The following is an 18,048-nucleotide window of genomic DNA, read 5'->3' on the forward strand; positions in this document are numbered from 1 at the left end:
GCCCTGAGCCTTGTTTATACAGTACCAATGTTCTGTCAGTACATGTTATAGGTAGATGATGTTGAACACATTCAGTTTGTCATTTTCACATTCTTCCTCTATCTCTTACGTTCTCTCTGTTCCCCCTTCTCTTTCTCAGCCTCTCCCCCCACACTCCACTACAAACTCATCTCTGTTGATTTCAATAGCTGTGGAGTGAAGGGCTTCAGTGAGTGTAGTGCGATCTAATGAATCGTTTTAATGGAACCATTGAATGATTCCGAGTAGAATTCCTGCTTTTGCTTCGATTAAACAAATCCACTCACCATCTGTGAGTGAGGGTAGAGATGGGTTTTGGAGAGGGGAGAGAGTAGCCGAGTCGGCAGCTTTACGTAATATTTGAACAACTAGCATCTCCCTTGGCAAAATTCACATGCCAGCGACTACTAATGAAGGACTGAGCAGATGTCTGGATGAACAGAAAAGGAGAGGGAAACAAGCCACCCCTCTGCAGGTTCACTCAGATCAGAATGTGCGTGTGAGAGAGTGTTGAGGCAACAGCAGAACAGAGAATAGTGTTTGTCTTTTTCTATGTCTGGTTTATCAGAATCTTGCTGTGTGGATGAGGCTAAATGGTGAACCATATGATGGATGGCTAATGTTCTACAGGGTCACACACACATTCTCACACTTTAAGCACTGACCTGGTATAAGGTCATTACGCACACATTGCCTTTGCTGAATAAATCACAGTTTGAATCACACAAACGTGTACATGCATGCACACAGACACGCAGACACACTAACAATAGCTTGGAGAGTTTCAAAGGCATCAACTAAACATGGAAAAGCTATGTCCATTTGATTACATTATGTCTGTGTGACAGTGTGAGTTTACTGATTAACTTCTGTCTGTGTAATATATTATAGATTAATTTATGTCACAGAGAGTGAAATAGTGTGTGTGGGTAAGCGAGGTAGATGACAATGAGTTATGATAGGCTTAAATTGGTGAGAAAGATAGAGATTGGTCAGGTGATTGGGTGACATTTACTGTAAATGTAATCCCTTTTCAGTGCTCCAAATGTGTTCCTCTGTCACCGCTCTGTTCAATCCCAATCCACACACACACACACACACACACACACACACACACACACACACACACACACACACATGTTAGTTCATGATACACACATATCACGACTGCTGCTACCAGACACTTAATTACCCTTGTTAATAATGCACAATTTAAAAACTTGCCCCCGAATCCCCCCTTCCCTGATACGCACATGTGTACATATTGGACTATAAATTGTGCCTAACTGTATTGTATTTATGCTAAAAAGTTTATTCTGGTCCACTGAGCCATTTACTTTATGTTCGTATCCTTCTATTTTATTCTTTCCTTTCTTATTGTTGTTGCATTTTCAAGAAGGAACCTGCAAGTAAGCATTTTGTTGAACCGTGTCTACAATGTGTATCCTGTACATACGACTAATAAAATGCTAAGCTTGACACACACACACACACACACACACACACACACACACACACACACACACTGGATCTTCTCTATGAACTCTGCCTCTTACACACTGAATGGATGAACCCCTGCCCCCTCTTCTGTGGATGGATGGTTTACACTGGTGGCATGATTCCAGCTATATTACAATCTGTGGAAAGCTTCTCCATCCATATGTCCCTCCATCCATCCAGGAGTGAATCCAAATAAAGATCAGGGATGTAATCACAACACCAGAGAGAAAGGCCAAAGGTGAAGTGAATGGAGTGGAAAGGTCGTCTTCTTATAATAATTATAATGAATAATTATGGGGGGAGCGTGTTGCATTGAAGATGTAGGAGCTTGTGTGGGAAATGACACTCTGCAAATCCCACCCTATGCCCCAGTGATGTTGTCCACCATGCCTCACGTCTGCCGCCCAGGTTATACTTGTGTGTTGATGTCAGCCATTGTGTGAAAGGGGGTATTTACTTTCTATGGGATGTCTCCAACCCTGGCTATGATAACAGACTGACATTGACATGTCATAGTGACAGTGTGTCAGACATAAATGGTTTACAGTGTCAGGGTTTTCGAATGATAACAGTATCAGCGTGTTTGGGGTTTTGGAATGATACATGTGCCACAGTGTGTTTCTGTTTGGAAATGATGGATTGGTGAAGGTCTAGATTTTGGGAATGATGGAGTGTGGGGATGACAGCTCCAGTCTGTGGCTGGTATCCCCTGAGACAAACTATCACACTGAGACACATTGGGATGCACAGACTTGATATAAACACCAAAGAAAAGCACAGTGAAAAGCTGTTTTCTGTTGCAGCAACAACAACAGGACAGAGGCAGTCACCCTCCCCTAGATGCATGCATGTACACGTTTGTGTGATTCAAACTGTGATTTATTCAGCAAACCCTCCTTGTTCCTACACTTGCTCAGTTACGAGAGAGAATAGATTTAAAGGAAGTAGGTAGAAAAAGAGAGAGAAGAGTGAAGAGACAGGAAGGGAGAGAGGAAAGAGAGAGAGAGAGAGAGAGTAAGGAGACGAAGAGGAAAACGAAGGAAGATGAAAGTAGGGGAGATGCAGGAAGAGAGGGAGAGAGAGAGTTTAAAGAAAAGGAGGCGCATGAAGAGGTTTGTGAGACGCAGTTGTTCTGCTGAGCCCATTCTGTTTTCTCCCCAGATGCTTGCTACAGGCAGAGCCTTCCGAAAGAGAACTGTGAGAGCAGCTGTGAGAGGAGCTGGGACACTACTGTTTGCTCTACAATAAACATGCAAATATGAATAAATATAGAATAGAATAAAATGGAATAGAAATCAATGTCAAAGACTGGTAAAAGACTGGGGGGGGGGGTGTTGCCTTCCAGTATGTGATTAACCAAGAGGAGCTTGTTGGGTAAATGAGGGGTAGGTGCCCCTGTTATGTCATTGATTAACGAATGAGTTCTGTCCAGCCTCACAAAGTTGCTATGCTAATAAACATATAGGGGGTGAGTGGGAGAGGGGGGGTCTCCAGCCAAATTAAAGACTAACCAATCAGATGAGAAGGTGAAGGGGTGTGAGGTTATGGAGGGGTCACAAATCTCTGGATGGCACGTGTTTTCCATCAATAAACAACAACAACAACAAATTAACCACTGACAATTAGTCTGGATTGGAATATCCATCTTTGTCGTTTCTTGAAAATATTTCATTCTGCCCCCCAGTTAAACGGCTGGTTTTATGGATTGAGTATGTACATCATGCTAGACTGTCTATGTATTGCTGACTCCAGATGATCTATGCTTTTGTCTCTTTAAAGTGTTCTTCATCAATGCTGTCTTTCTTCATGTATTTACATTCTGTCTTTCATTTGCCGTATTGAGCAAATGAGGCGTGTGTGTGTTCGTGTTTCCTAAAGATTAAAGTGTTTACTGATTTAATTAACATTTCTCCCCTAATCTGTGCTGATGTGACCAGTTGTCTGTCTGTGTTTGTGTGTGTGTGTGTATGTGTTTGTGAGAGAGAGAGAAAGAGTGTGTGTGTGTGTGTGCACTTGAAAGTGTGCATACGCAACTGTGTGTGTATATGTGTGACTGGGTATGTGCATGCGTGCATGGTGGTACACAGAGCAGTCCCATAACACACACAGTGCCTTAGGTGAACTTCTGTACTGGTCGTATTTGGGAACCGAGCCAAAAAATTGGGAATGAAATTCAAACACTCTTAACAACCAAGTGGAGCCTGCATAGTCTGACACTCTAATAGTCTACTGCAGTCATCCCTCTTAAGCTCTCACCCATCAACATAATGGAGATGATTTAGTGTTTGTGTATATGATTAGATGAGGAATGGTACTGGTGGGACTGGTCTGAGGTCAGTCTTCTGTATTTATGATTTCTGTGCTGTGAGCTGGAGAAACTGACGCAAACACCCCTCTCAGTTTTATTGCAGTCTCGCTCCTCCTTCTCACATGACAATTTACTGTCATAACTCAGTGTCAGTGTGTGATAAATGGATGAATGTGCAGCTTTGATGATGTGTCTGTAAATTCCACATCTTCCTTTCCCAAACCTGTGTTTCTATTTATCTTGGTGAGTGGAGGCCTTACACTCCCCTTGCAGTAAGGGTTGTGATTGTATAGGCCCCAGCCCAGCTCAGAGTGAGGGTGTGTGGGTCGGGACCATCAAGTGGCTTTTCTCTTCCTGTCACTGTAAAGTGTAAACTAATGCCATGAAGCTTCTCTCATGCATTAAAGTATGGTCATTAGTGCGCTTATTGACCCCATACGAGGGGTCATTTATTCATGCTTTTAATCCTTTTAAGAGCTCCAATTGGGCTCCATTAATTGACACTACTTCAGTTTCCATGGAGACATAATACTTTTTAATTTCCTTGCATTTATACACCCACTCCTTTACTTCTCACCCTTTTCTATAAGCGCACGTGACAATGAGAAATCGTTACCATTTATGCAGAGGCACCTATTTATAGAGAGGGTATTTTCTGATCAAAAAAATGGTTTTGGGTGAGTAATCGCCTTTGATGTGAGGCCTTGCTCACACTGGCTCAGATCAAAGCCCTAAACAGGCCTATGCGTAAAATTCCCTATAGCCTATGCTTTATGGACTACTAATAAGCACATCACTTGTCCTAAATTCTTGAATATACACTCTGAAACATGGTTGGCTATTTCATGACAGGAATATGACTAATCTAATGGCACAATCTATATGACCAATAAGTATTCAGACCCCTTGACTTGTTCCACATTTTGTTACGTTACAGCCTAATTCTAAAATGGATTACATTACACACAATATCCTATAATGACAAGGTGAAAACAGAAATGTTTGCAAATGTATTAAAAATAAAAAACAGAAATACCAAATGTACTTAAGTATTCAGATCCTTTGCTATGAGACTCGAAATTGAGATCAGGTGCATCCTGTTTCCATTGATCATCCTTGAGATGTTTCTACAACTCGATTGGAGTCCACCTGTGGTAGATTCAATTGATTGGACATGATTTGGAAAGCCCAAAACATTGTCAAAGACTCCAGTCACCCAAGTCATAGGCTGTTCTCTCTTCTACCACACAGCAAGCGGTACCGGAGCACCAAGTCTAGGACCAAAAGGCTCCTTATCAGCTTGTACCCCCAAGCAATGAGACTGCTGAACAATTAATAAAATGGCCACCCGGACTATTTACATTGACCCCCACTCGTTATCTATGCATAGTCACCTTACCCCTGCCTACATGTACAAATTACCTCGACTAACCTGTACTCCGGCACATTCACTGTATATAGCCTCGTTATTGTTATTTTATTGTGTTACTTTTTTATAATGTTTTACTTTAGTTTATTTGGTCAATATTTTATTAACTCTTTCTTTTAGCGCTAAAATTGATCAATTGAAAGTGTGTGTTCACAGCTCCAATCCAGATGTGTTGATCATTACTGAGACGTGGTTAAGGAAGAGTGTTTTTCATACTGATGTTAACCTTTCTGGTTATAACCTTTTTCTGCAAGACAGATCTTCCAAAGGTGGGGGAGTGGCAATCTTTACCAAGGATCACCTTCAGTGCTCGGTTGTCTCCACCAAGTCTGTCCCCAAACAATTAGATTTTCTGGTTTTAAGTATTGAACGTTCAAATAGCTCGTTGTTGACTGTTGCTGGGTGCTATCGTCCTCCATCAGCACCGGCCTGTACCCTACCTGCCCTAAACTCTCTCCTGGCCCCTTACACTAAGTCTGTAATGACAGTTCCGGAGGGATCTGTGACAGTACCCCCCTGCGCTGCACTATCTGCGCAACAACACCGGCCTCGAGGGTGATCACATGTGGAAGTTGCAGAGGAGGGGCCAGTTGCAGCTGCCGAAGTGCCTGATGGTAGATTATTCTGTCACGCTGGTATAAAGGATTTGGAGACAGGCGCTGGAATACAGAATAGGGGTTTTTAATACACCCGAAACAAACACATATTCAATAACACTGGGCTGTACCCAAACAAAAGAGCGAGGGTAAACCTCGTTGAACGTCACGATACCCTTAATACACAATATATAAAACATGCAGCTTAACAGCTACACCAACGCATAGGTACTCACACGACCAACGAATATGGGAACAATGATCAAACAGGACAATGGTGAACAAAGGGCACACTTATACAATTACTAATCAAAGGGAATAGGGACCAGGTGTGCGTAATGACAGTTCCGAAGGGATCCGTGACATGATCCCCTCTGTCGAAGACGCTTGGACCTTCTTTTTCCCCCGATATTTTCAGTGGTATTGTTAACAAACCTGCCCCCATAAAGAAAATGAGAATTAAAAACAGGTTCAGCCCCTGGTTTTATCTTGCAGAGTTACTCCACCTCAAGAATTGCATTTGGAGAAATGCTCGGCACACTCATACTCATGTTGACTGGCTCTCGTTCAGGCAAATGAGAAATAAGTGCACTCAGGTGATCCGGAAGGCCAAAGTTAGTTACTTTAAGGAGCAGTTCTTTCTCTATGGGTCTAACCCCAAGAAGTTCTGGAAAACGGTTAAATACCTGGAGAATAAACCCTCCTCCTCACAGCTGCCCGTGTCCCTTAAAGTTGATGATGTGGTCGTTCCTACAAGAAGCACATGGCTGAGCTCTTTAATCACCACTTCATTAAGTCAGGATTCCTATTTGACTCAGCCATGCCTCCTTGCCTGTCCAACATTTCCTCATCTCCCACCCCTTCTAATGTGACTATCTCCAATGCTTCTCCCTGTTTTTTCCCTGCCCCGCAACAACGTTTCTCTCTGTAGGCAGTCACTGAGTCAGAGGTGCTAAAGGAGCTCCCGGAACTTGGCCCCAAAAAACATCTGGGTCAGATGGTTTAGACCCTTTCTTCGTTAAGGTTGCTGCCCCTATCATCGCCAAGGCTATCTCCAACCTTTTTAACCTGTCTCTCCTTACTTGGGAGGTTCCCATTGCTTGTAAGACAGCCACATTTCTGCCTTCATTTAAAGGTTGAGATCATGCTGATCCTAACTGTTATAGGCCTATTTCTATTTGCCTTGTTAATCAAAAGTGTTGGAAAAACGTGCCAATAATCAATTGACTGGCTTTCTCTCAGAGTGCAATGTATAAAGTCAGAAAATCTGCTGTCTCAGCAGAGCCTGTCACCAAGAATCTGCTGTCTCAGCAGAACCTGTCACCAAGAATCTGCTGTCTCAACAGAGCCTGTCACCAAGGGAGTACCCCAAGGCTCAATCCTACACCCCACGCTCGTCTTAATTTACATCAACAACAGCTCAGGCACTAGGAAGTTCTCTCCTCCATTTATATGCAGATGATACAGTCTTATATACAGCTGCCCCCTCCCTGGATTTTGTGTTAAATATTCTACAACAAAGCTTTCTAAGTGTCCAACAAGCTTTCTCTACCCTTAACCTTGTTCTGAACACCTCCAAAACAAAGGTCATGTGGTTTGCAAGAAGAATACCCATCTCCTCACAGGTGATTACTACTACTGAGGGTTTAGAGCATAAGGTAGTCACCTCAAACAATTACTTGGGAGTATGGCTAGGCAGTACATTGTCCTACTCTCAGCACATATCAAAGCTGCAGGCTAAAGTTAAATCTAGACATGGTACCCTCTATCGTAATCACTCCTCTTTCACCCCAGCTGCCAAACTAACCCTGATTCAGAAGACCATCCTACCCATGCTAGATTATGGAGACATCATTTAAAGATCGGCAGGTAAGGGTGCTCTCGAGCGGCTAGATGTTCTTAACCATTCGGCCATCAGATTTTCCACCAATGCTCTTTATAGGACACATCACTGGACTCTATACTCTATACTGTAAACTGGTCATCTCTGTATACCCGTCGCAAGACCCACTGGTTGATGCTTATTTCTAAAACCCTCTTAGGGCTCACTCCCCCTATCTGAGATATCTACTGCAGCCCTCATCCTCCACATACAACACCCATTCTGCCAGTCACATTCTGTTAAAGGTTCCCAAAGCTTACACATCCCTGGGTCGCTCATCTTTTCAGTTCACTGCATCTAGCGACTGGAATCAATCATAGACTCAATCATAGACACTTTTACTGACAGTTGTGGCTGCTTAGCATGATGTATTGTTGTCTCTACCTTCTTGCCCTTTGTGCTGTTGTCTGTGCCCAATAATGTTTGTACCATGTTTTAGTGCTGCTACCATGTTGTGTTGCTACCATGTTGTTGTCATATTTTGCTGCCTTGCTGTGTTTTTGTCTTAGGCCTCTCTTTATGTAGTGTTGTGTTGTCTCGCCGTGATGTGTGTGTTGTCCTATATTTATATATATATATATATATATATATATATATATATATATATATATATATATATATATATATATATATATTTTTTTTTAATATATTTTTTTATCCCCATCCCAGCAGGAGGCATTTTGCCATTTGGTAGGCCATCATTGTATATAAGAATTTGTTCTTAACTGACTTGGCTAGTTAAATAAAGGTTAAATAAAAAGAATTACAAAATCAATTTTTTTACTAAGCAAGTCAGTTAACAACAAATTCTTATTTTCAATGACAGCCTAGGAACAGTGGGTTAACTGCCTGTTCAGGGGCAGAACGACAGATTTGTACCTTGTCAGCTTGGGGATTTGAACTTACAACCTTTCGGTTACTAGTCCAACGCTCTAACCACTAGGCTACCCTGCCGCCCCTCAATACACCCAGTCACTACAAAGATACAGGTGTCCTTCTTAATTCAGTTGCCGAAGAGGAAGGAAACCACTCAGGGATTCATCATGAGGCCAATGGTGACTTTAAAACAGTTACAGAGTTTAATGGCTGGGATAGAAGAAAACAAAGGATGGATCAACTGTCACACCCTGATCTGTTTCACCTGTCTCCACCCTCTTCCAGGTGTTGCCCATCTTCCCCATGTGTTCTCTGTTTGTCTGCTGCCAGTTCGTTTTGCTATGTTAAGCCTACCAGCATTTTCCCCGTGCTCCTGTTTTTCTCTAGTTCCTGTTTTATAGTTTTCCCAGTTTTGACCGTTCTGCCAGCCCTGACCCTGAGCCTGAGCCTGCCTGCCGTTCTGTACCTTGTCACACCACCCTGAATTACTGACCCCTGCCTGCCGTTCTGTACCTTTCGGACTCTACTCTGGATTACTGACCTCTGCCTGCCCTTGACCTGTCGTTTGCCTGCCCTAATGTTTAGTAAAAAAATGTATTACTTCAAAACTGTCTGCATCTGGGTCTTCTCCTGAGCCTTGATATCAACAACATTGTAGTTACTCCACAGTACTAACCTAATTGAAAGAATGAAAAGAAGCAAGCCTGTACAGAATAAAACTATTCAAAATCATGCATCTGTAACGGCGTTCTTCGTTTGTCGAAAGAAAGTTGGACCGAAATTCAGCGTGGTGGTTACTCATGTCTTTAATGAAGAAAAAACGGAACGATACATGAAATAACTAATAAATACAAAAACAACAAACGGAATGTGAAACCTATTACAGCCTATCTGGTGAACACTACACAGAGCCAGGAACAATCACCCACGAAATACAAAGTGAAACTCAGGCTACCTAAATACGGTTCCCCATCAGAGACAACAAGAATCACCTGACTCTGATTGAGAACCGCCCCAGGCAGCCAAGCCTATACTAGACACACCCCTAATCAACCTACAAAAACCCCAATATGACAATACAATAACCCCATGTCACACCCTGGCCTGAACAAATAATTAAATAAAACACAAAATACTAAGACCAAGGCGTGACAGAACCCCCCCCTAAGGTGCGGACTCCCGGACGCACCTCAAAACCATAGGGAGGGTCCGGGTGGGCGTCTGTCCATGGTGGCGGTTCCGGCTCGGGACGTGGACCCCACTCCATTAATGTCCTAGTTCCTCCCCTTCGCGTCCTGGGATAATCCACCCTCGCCGCCGACCATGGCCTAATAGTCCTCATCCAGCTCTGAACTGAGGAGCAGCTCGTGACTGAGGGGCAGCTCGGGACTGTGGGACAGCTCGGGACTAAGGGGCAGCTCGGGACTGAGGGGCAGCTCGGGACTGAGGCAGCTCGGGACTGAGGGGAAGCTCGGGACTGAGGGGCAGCTCGGGACTGAGGGGCAGCTCGGGAGTGAGGGGCAGCCCGGAACTGAGGGGAAGCCCAGTACTGAGAGGAAGCCCAGTACTGAGAGGAAGCCCAGTACTGAGATGAAGCTCAGGCAGGTAGTAGGCTCCGGTAGATCCTGGCTGGCTGGTGGATCTGGAAGATTCTGGTTGACTAGCAGATCTGGAAGATTCTGGTTGACTGGCAGATCTAGCTGCTCTATGCAGACTGGCAGATCTGGAAGAGACTGGTTGACTGGTAGATCTGGAAGAATCTGGTTGACTGGCAGATCTAGAAGATCATGGCTGACTGGCGGATCTAGCTGCTCTATGCAGACTGGCAGCTCCTTGCAGACTGACAGCTCCTTGCAGACTGACAGCTCTGGCTGTTCCATGCAGGCTGACAGCTCTGGCTGCTTCATACAGACTGACAGCTCTGACTGCTCCATGCAGGCTGACAGCTCTGACTGCTTTATACAGACTGACAGCTCTGGCTGCTTTATGCAGACTGACAGCTCTGGCTGCCTCATACAGACTGACAGCTCTGACTGCTCCATGCAGGCTGACAGCACCCTGCAAACTGACAGCTCCTTGCAGACTGACAACTCCTTACAGACTGACAGCTCCTTGCAGACTGGCAGCTCTTTGCAGACTGACAGCTCTGGCTGCTTCATGCAGACTGACAGCTCTGGCTGCTTCATGCAGACTGACAGCTCAGGCTGCTCCGAACAGGCAGGAGGCTCCGGCAGCGCTGTAGAGGAGGAAGGCTCTGATAGCGCTGAACAGGCGGGAGACTCCGACAGCGCAGGAGAGGAGAAAGGCTCTGATAGCGCTGAACAGACTGGAGACTCCAGCAGCGCTGTAGAGGAGGAAGGCTCTGATAGCCCTGAACAGGCGGGAGACTCCGACAGCGCAGGAGGGAAGGAAGGCTCTGATAGCGCTGAACAGACAGGAGACTCCGACAGCACAGGAGAGGTGAGGCGCACTGTAGGCCTGATGCGTGGTGCTGACACTGGTGATACTGGAGCGAGGACACGCACAGGAAGCCTGGTGCGGGGAGCTGCTACCGGAGGACTGGTGTGTGGAGGTGGCTCTGGATAGACCGGACCGTGCAGGCGCACTGGAGCTCTTGAGCACCGAGCCTGCCCAACCTTACCTGGCTCGATGCCCACTCTAGCCCGGCCAATACGAAGGGCTGGTATGAACCGCACCGGGCTATGCACCCGCACTGGAAACACTGTGCGCTCCATAGCATAACACGGTGCCTGCCCGGTCTCTCTAGCCCCCCGGTAAGCACAGGGAGTTTGCGCAGGTCTCCTACCTGGCGTAGCCATACTCCCTGTAAGCCCCCCCCCCCCCAAGACATTTTTGGGGCTGATTCCCGGGCTTCCATCCACGTCGCCGTGCTGCCTCCTCATACCAGCGCCTCTCCGCTTTTACCGCCTCTAGTTCCTCCTTGGGGCGGCGATATTCACCAGGCTGAGCCCAGGGTCCTTTTCCGTCCAGTTCTTCCTCCCATGTCCAATTCTCCAAGTGGTGCAGCCTCTCCCACTGCAGCTGCTCCTCACGATTAACAGGGAGAGTTGGCTCAGGTCTGACTCCTGATTCAGCCACTCTCCCTCTGAGCCCCCCCCCCCAATAATTTTTTGGGGCTGCTTTTCGGGCTTCCTTGCCAACCGTGTTTTTCTCTTCGACTCCATTCTCCTATAGCCCTCTTCGCACTGCTCCAGCGAATCCCAGGCGGGCGCCGGCACTCTCTCTGGGTCGACCGCCCACCTGTCTATTTCTTCCCACGTAGTATACTCAATACCTCTGCTGTCCATAACGTCCTCCCTTCGCTGCTCCAGCTGCCTGTTACCACGCCACTCGGTCCGTGTGTGGTGGGTGATTCTGTAACGGCGTTCTTCGTTTGTCGAAAGAAAGTCGGACCGAAATGCAGCGTGGTGGTTACTCATGTCTTTAATGAAGAAAAAAACGGAACGATACATGAAATAACTAATAAATACAAAAACAACAAACGGAACGTGAAACCTATTACAGCCTATCTGGTGAACACTACACAGAGACAGGAACAATCACCCACGAAATACAGAGTGAAACCCAGGCTACCTAAATACGGTTCCCCATCAGAGACAACAAGAATCACCCGACTCTGATTGAGAACCGCCTCAGGCAGCCAAGCCTATACTAGACACACCGCTAATCAACCACAATCCCAATGCCTACAAAAACCCCAATACGACAATACAATAACCCCATGTCACACCCTGGCCTGAACAAATAATTAAAGAAAACACAAAATACTAAGACCAAGGCGTGACAGCATCTTGTTTGCAATAAGCCACTAAAATAAAACTACAAAAAATGTGGCAAAAATATTAACTTTATGTCCTGAATACAAGCGTTATATTTAGGGAAAATCCAGCACAACACATCACTGAGTAACATTCTTCGTATTTTCAAGCATGTTGGTGGCTGCATCATGTTATGGATATGTTTGTAATCAGTAAGGAGAAGGGATTCTTTTCAGGATAAAAACAAACGGAATAGAACTAAGCACAGGCAAAATCCTAGAGGAAAACCTGTTTCAGTCTGCTTTCCAGCAGACACTGGGAGACAAATGTACCTTTCAGCAGGACAATAACCTGAAAGACAAGGTCAAATATACACTGGAGTGACTGGCCTAGTTACAGTTTTGACCGAGTTAATCTTGTAAATCTATGTGTCATGGCTTTCTTCCTGTGAAGGAGAGGCGGACCAAAACATAGCGTGGTTATAGTTCATGGTTCTTTAATAAGAAAACTCAAACATGAACAAACTACAAAAACAATAACCGTGAAAACCGTAACAGCCCATGAGAACCACTCTAGGCAACCATAGACTTACCTAGACAACTAAACTGAACACAACCCCATGAATCTAATAAACCCCTAGACAAGACAAACACAATAAATCACCCATGTCACCCCCTGGCCGAACCAAAATAATAAAGAAAATAAAGATAACTAAGGCCAGGGCGTGACAATATAGCAACACTTTAAAATGGCTGTCTAGCAATGACCAACAACCCACTTGACAGAGTTTTGAAGAATTTTAAAAATAATCATGTGTGAATATTGTACAATCCAGGTGTCCAAAGCTCTTAGAGACTTACCCAGAAAAACTCACAGCTGTAATCGCTGTCAAAGGTGATTCTAACATGTATTGACTCAGGGGTATGAATACCTATGTATATTATATATTTATGTTTTTCATTTTCAATAAATGTCATTGTGGCATTGTGTGTAGATTTATTTTGTTAAATTCAGGCTCTAACAACAAAATGTGGAACATGTCAAGGGGTATGAATAGTTTCTGAAGGAGCGAAATTGAAATATCCCATCATTTATTTAAAAAAATGTATCAATGAATGGGTCACATAAGAAATTGAATTCTTGTTCATGGCTGTTTAGTACTGAGGGTAAGAGAAAACTACTGTGCCCCACAGAGTTCTACGACTATCTTTTTGTTTTTATTGTATTTTTATTTTTAAAATATTTCATAACGTTGATTGTCAGAAAACAGCACAAGAAGACATTTCTCTTCAAGCACACACATCCAAATCACTGTCTATCAATGCAACTATCAACACAGGACTGTATGTGATATGAGGGCTTGAGCCAAAATGAGGGGCAGAAACGAGGGGCAGAATTGAGGGGCGGAAACGAGGGGCAGGAAATCCGAACAGGGGAAGCTCTCCTGATGGATGAAACACCTGAAAGTTGTCTTTCTTCATATTTGACAGTCAACAGTCCATTCATTTGGACAACGTTTTCTGAATAACATAACTATTACATATTCACCACCTGCAACACTGTAAAAACACTTCACTAATCACTATAGGGAAAACTGGGCAGCATCCTCGAATGCTGCACCTCTGGAATTTCATTTGTTAGCTAAGCTGCTAGCTCTGAGTTTCATGGCGGCAGTTTTACGGGGATAGTACATTTTCTATCTGAAATCTGCAGAATATTAAGCATGACTGTGGGTGAATATATATGTACATACAAAGTAAACAATCTACAATTCAATAATATCTCACCCGACGATCAGGAACTTCAAATTCCATGGTGTATTTTGGACTTCTTCTCTTTAAATTGCCACAGAAAAATGTCTTTAAAAGATTGGCGAATCGATGTGATAGTAGGAAGAGGAAGCTGGACTTCTGTAGATCCAAATGACATATAGATCAAGTTGAGGATGATTTGTCCAAACCGCAGAAACAAAAAACTAGAAACGCATCTCTAAATTGTAAAATTAGCAGAGATTAGACGAGAACAACGCCGCTGAAAGTGGCATGTACCAGCTCAAATTACAATTAAATAATGCATTTCCAGTAACAGCGTGGTCAAATACAAGTTAACAAAGGTAATACCAACATAATGATGAACACTGCTGTGTAGTTTAATGTCATGATAGTGATAAAAGGGTGTTTTTAACATTGCTTAAGTAGTATCCTCTTGAGTGAAGTCATATTTCCCTGCGTTCTAAGAGCAGTGCATTAACTACATATATATATATCTTTATTTTATTTTTGGGGGCCTCTTGGGCCCCCCACAGGCCTGGGCTAAGGGGCTTTAGCCCCGGTAAGCCCTTGCAATAAACCGGCCCTGGCACTCAAACCAGTCCGCGTGCTGCACTATTGTCAATCCACCCCGTGAGTGAATCACTCCACCCCCATCTTTCAAGTCGAAAACTGTATCACTTCGCATCAAGACAGCGAGAGAAATAAATCTAACAATTTCCCCAACCGCCACCGACATGTCATTCACCAGCGAGAGCAGGTACGATAAATAAACAACTAGATGATATTATGCTCGGTCAGAAGGAACAAACGTTCATCTATCACTTCATAAACATGTTTCGCCTATTCGAATTAACCATTAACTCGGGCACAACCAGATCATTGCCATAGCAACGACGATCATTCCTGGGAGAGAATTTGAGATTTCTGTGAGAAAGCGCAAGAGTTATGTGGCGGCAGTAGCTCTCGTTTCTGATAACGGCCCCGGTCAAAGTGACAGGAAGATAGCCAAAACGTCCTTCCCATATGATTCAATGTGGATGGAATGAAATAGACTACAGATAGCCAGTTTGAATTCGATGAGAGCTTGCCTATATTGCACACAATAAAACCCCGCTGCAGCCAAAACACTGCAGGCTATGCAGGCACAAGATTAGGCTATAAACCTATTCTCTAAGAAAAAGGGTTTCAAACGTGTTCTTCGGGTGACCCAATAGGCAGTGGTGTAAAGTACTTAAGTAAAAATACTTAAATGTACTACTTAAGTTTTTTTTGTGGTATCTGTGCTTTACTATATATTTTGCCAACTTTTACACCGCTACATTCTCAAAGAAAAGAATGTAGGCAACTTTTTACTTCATACATTTTCCCTGGCACCCAGTGGTACGCAATGCATTTCGAATGCTTAGCAGAACAGGAAAATGGTCCAATTCACACACTTATCAAGAGAACACCCTGATCATCTCTACTGCTTCTGATCTGGCAGACTCACTGAACCCAAATTCTTCGTGTGCAAATGATGTCTGACTGTTGGAGTGTGCCCCTGGCTATCCATAAATTAAAATAACAAGAAAATGATGCTGTCTGGTTTGCCCAATATAAGGAATGTGAAATAATTTATACTTTTACTTTTTATACTTATGTATATTTTTGCAATTACATTTACATTTGATACTTAAGTATGTATAAAACCAAATACTTGTAGACTTTTACTCAAGTAGTATTTTACTGTGTCATTTTCTAATAAGGTATATTTACTTTTACTCAAGTATGACAATTGGCTACTTTTCCCACCACTCTCCCTTGCTGGTTCCAGGTAAAACCCTTTTGGTTCCAGGTAGAACCATTTTGGGTTCCATGTAGAACCCTCTGTAGAAATGTTTCTACTTGGAAGCCAAAACGGTTCTACTTGGAACCAAAAGGGTTCTACCTGGAACCAACAAGGGTTCTTCCAAGGGTTCTCTTATGGGGACAGCTGAATAACCCTCTTAGGTTCTGGATAGCATCTTTTTTTCTTACAGTGTAGGCATGGGTTTTATTTAAGTAGCTTATAGAAAGTTTTGAATAGTCTATTTGGTAACACTTTATTTGAACCTTCCTTAATTAATAAATAATTTATCAATCATTACTCCCACATTTATAAACCTTTAATAATCATCAGTAAAGTATTTTTGCAGTCCCTAATCTTTAGAGAGCACTTTTTAACCATAACCCTTACCTACCCTACCCTAAGCTAACCTAACCTTAATCCTTAATAATGTGATTTTTTTTGTAAATGCCTTATAAATAGTTGAATATGGACCGTATTAAAGTGTAACTGTCTATTTAGCATACAAACTACAGAAGCTGCTCACCCTACAAAAAAACAATGCTAAAACATGCAGGATTCCACTGCATAATTTCAAGATTCAAACTTGGGGGGGCTCGGCGTACTCCGTTCGCTCCATACTGGATTCGAGGCGTCGGATGAGGGGCCTTCAGTATCTCGTGGAGTGGGAGGGGTATTGTCCGGAGGAGAGGAGCTGGGTTCCGGTCGAGGACGTGTTGGACCCTTCAATGCTGCAGGAGTTCCGCCCGCAGCTGGAGTCGCACGTCAAGGAGGGGGTACTGTCACGACTTCCGCCGAAGTTGGTCCCTCTCCTAGTTCGGGCGGCGTCCAGCAGTCGAAGTCACTGACCTTCTAGCCATTCCCGATCCACTTTTCATTTTCCATTGGTTTTGTCTTGTCTTCCATCACACCTGGTTCCAATTCCATCAATTACATGTTGAGAATTTAACCCTCTGTTCCCCCCATGTCCTTGTCCGTAATTCTTCCTTGTAGTGCTTGTGCACGGTATGCTGGTATTTACCGGGTTTTGTTTGACCCATTTATTGTATTGTTCTGTTGATGGTGGTTTATGGATATTAAACGACACTGTTGTAAATCAGTTTTCACTCTCCTGCGCCTGACTTCTCTGCCGCCAGTATGCACCTCATTACACCTAGACTACTCTGACCACAGGGCTGGCAGATGACATTATAGTTGGGACAGCAGTGAGCTGCTGAGTCCTAAGTAAAGACAGCTGATTCATGTGATGATGCTCTCTGTCACTCTAAGACACTGTAATGATTTAGGCCACTCTGACTGCTGAAGTCGTGTGTGTTTATATATACTGTATATTCTGTGTGTTGTGCAGATGATGTACCCGGTGCGTTTGTTTGGTAAGTTAAACCAATATTGCTTCTCTGATCATGCTACATCGAAAGAGAGGGAATGGAGGAAGAGTGGGAATGGAGGAAGAGTGGGAATGGGGAGATGGAGAAATGCTAGAATAAGTCTCATTAATCCAAACACGTGTTGGATGTTGTGGTGAAACTACAGAAGACAAGAAAGGTGTCATCATCAATAACAGGGATCAATAACCAAATGGAGAGAGGGAGGGAGTTAGAATGATAGTAAGGGATTAGAGAGAAATGATGAAGGGAGAAAAGGAGAGTTTTTCAGCTGCATAGAGGGGATGACAGGATCTACAGTAAGCAAAATTAACCTCTTGGTTTAGAATGAACTCCCTGAACACCCACCCTAAACACACACATGCCTAATGGACACACACACGTTATGCATACTCTCATCCCACATAGCTCTACCTCAACTACAGTGTTTTTTGTTTGTTTATCCATTTCAGAAATGAAATTAAAATGGACTGAAAAGCCTCTTAAACACATGCCACATATTTTATGACCCCTCCCTCCCCCATGTCCCCTATTGTGTTAAAATGTGCACATTATCTTTTATTAATATCTATTACATTCTAGCCATTTCATCCTCACTCTAATTTGCATTTAAATGCTAAATATACAGATTAAGTTTTTTTTAATGACATTGAGAAATTGAGAAATTACTTTCAAATG

Source organism: Oncorhynchus keta, chromosome 14 (assembly GCF_023373465.1).
Source record: "Oncorhynchus keta strain PuntledgeMale-10-30-2019 chromosome 14, Oket_V2, whole genome shotgun sequence".
Lineage (NCBI taxonomy): Eukaryota > Metazoa > Chordata > Actinopteri > Salmoniformes > Salmonidae > Oncorhynchus > Oncorhynchus keta.